Raw genomic sequence first — 3074 nt, forward strand, 5'->3', positions numbered from 1 at the left:
GTTTTTCAGTGCAACTCACTAATATACTATGTACTACACTGTGCGTTTCTTATATTCTAAGTTTTTTATCGCAACTCACTCATATACTATGTACTACACTGTGCGTTTCTTATATTCTAAGTTTTTCAGTGCAACTCACTCATATACTATGTACTACACTGTGCGTTTCTTATATTCTAAGTTTTTCAGTGCAACTCACTCATATACTATGTACTACACTGTGCGTTTCTTATATTCTAAGTTTTTCAGTGCAACTCACTCATATACTATGTACTACACTGTGCGTTTCTTATATTCTAAGTTTTTCAGTGCAACTCACTCATATACTATGTACTACACTGTGCATTTCGTGTAATGCGGGTTTTTCAGTAAATTCTAAGTTTTTCAGTGCAACTCACTCATATACTATGTACTACACTGTGCGTTTCTTATATTCTAAGTTTTTCAGTGCAACTCACTCATATACTATGTACTACACTGTGCGTTTCTCTAAATTCTAAGTTTTTCAGTGCAACTCACTCATATACTATGTACTACACTGTGCGTTTCTTATATTCTAAATTTTTCAGTGCAACTCACTCATATACTATGTACTACACTGTGCGTTTCTTATATTCTAAGTTTTTCAGTGCAACTCACTCATATACTATGTACTACACTGTGCGTTTATTATATTCTAAGTTTTTCAGTGCAACTCACTCATATACTATGTACTACACTGTGCGTTTCTTATATTCTAAGTTTTTCAGTGCAACTCACTCATATACTATGTACTACACTGTGCGTTTCTTATATTCTAAGTTTTTCAGTGCAACTCACTCATATACTATGTACTACAATGTGCGTTTCTTATATTCTAAGTTTTTCAGTGCAACTCACTCATATACTATGTACTACACTGTGCGTTTCTTATATTCTAAGTTTTTCAGTGCAACTCACTCATATACTATGTACTACACTGTGCGTTTCTTATATTCTAAGTTTTTCAGTGCAACTCACTCATATACTATGTACTACACTGTGCGTTTCTTAAATTCTAAGTTTTTCAGTGCAACTCACTCATATACAATGTACTACACTGTGCGTTTCTTATATTCTAAGTTTTTCAGTGCAACTCACTCATATACTATGTACTACACTGTGCGTTTCTTATATTCTAAGTTTTTCAGTGCAACTCACTCATATACTATGTACTACACTGTGTGTTTCTCTAAATTCTAAGTTTTTCAGTGCAAATCACTCATATACTATGTACTACACTGTGCGTTTCTCTAAATTCTAATTTTTTCAGTGCAATCACTCATATACTATGTACTACACTGTGCGTTTCTTATATTCTAAGTTTTTCAGTGCAACTCACTCATATACTATGTACTACACTGTGCGTTTCTTATATTCTAAATTTTTCAGTGCAACACACTCATATACTATGTACTACACTGTGCGTTTCTTATATTCTAAGTTTTTCAGTGCAACTCACTCATATACTATGTACTACACTGTGCGTTTCTTATATTCTAAGTTTTTCAGTGCAACTCACTCATATACTATGTACTACACTGTGCATTTCGTGTAATGCGGGTTTTTCAGTAAATTCTAAGTTTTTCAGTGCAACTCACTCATATACTATGTACTACACTGTGCGTTTCTTATATTCTAAGTTTTTCAGTGCAACTCACTCATATACTATGTACTACACTGTGCGTTTCTCTAAATTCTAAGTTTTTCAGTGCAACTCACTCATATACTATGTACTACACTGTGCATTTCTTATATTCTAAATTTTTCAGTGCAACTCACTCATATACTATGTACTACACTGTGCGTTTCTTATATTCTAAGTTTTTCAGTGCAACTCACTCATATACTATGTACTACACTGTGCGTTTCTTATATTCTAAGTTTTTCAGTGCAACTCACTCATATACTATGTACTACACTGTGCGTTTCTCTAAATTCTAAGTTTTTCAGTGCAACTCACTCATATACTATGTACTACACTGTGCGTTTCTTATATTCTAAATTTTTCAGTGCAACTCACTCATATACTATGTACTACACTGTGCGTTTCTTATATTCTAAGTTTTTCAGTGCAACTCACTCATATACTATGTACTACACTGTGCGTTTCTTAAATTCTAAGTTTTTCAGTGCAACTCACTCATATACTATGTACTACACTGTGCTTTTCTTAAATTCTAGGTTTTTCCGTGCAACTCACTCATATACTATGTACTACAATGTGCGTTTCTTATATTCTAAGTTTTTCATCGCAACTCACTCATATACTATGTACTACACTGTGCGTTTCTTATATTCTAAGTTTTTCAGTGCAACTCACTCACATACTATGTACTACACTGTACGTTTCTTATATTCTAAGTTTTTCAGTGCAACTCACTCATATACTATGTACTACACTGTGCGTTTCTTATATTCTAAGTTTTTCAGTGCAACTCACTCATATACTATGTACTACACTGTGCGTTTCTTATATTCTAAGTTTTTCAGTGCAACTCACTCATATACTATGTACTACACTGTGCGTTTCTTATATTCTAAGTTTTTCAGTGCAACTCACTCATATACTATGTACTACACTGTGCATTTCGTGTAATGCGGGTTTTTCAGTAAATTCTAAGTTTTTCAGTGCAACTCACTCATATACTATGTACTACACTGTGCGTTTCTTATATTCTAAGTTTTTCAGTGCAACTCACTCATATACTATGTACTACACTGTGCGTTTCTCTAAATTCTAAGTTTTTCAGTGCAACTCACTCATATACTATGTACTACACTGTGCGTTTCTTATATTCTAAATTTTTCAGTGCAACTCACTCATATACTATGTACTACACTGTGCGTTTATTATATTCTAAGTTTTTCAGTGCAACTCACTCATATACTATGTACTACACTGTGCGTTTCTTATATTCTAAGTTTTTCAGTGCAACTCACTCATATACTATGTACTACAATGTGCGTTTCTTATATTCTAAGTTTTTCAGTGCAACTCACTCATATAGTATGTACTACACTGTGCGTTTCTTATATTCTAAGTTTTTCAGTGC

Source organism: Mus caroli, unplaced genomic scaffold (genome assembly GCF_978045245.1).
Source record: "Mus caroli unplaced genomic scaffold, Mus_caroli_1 scaffold_25, whole genome shotgun sequence".
NCBI lineage: Eukaryota > Metazoa > Chordata > Mammalia > Rodentia > Muridae > Mus > Mus caroli.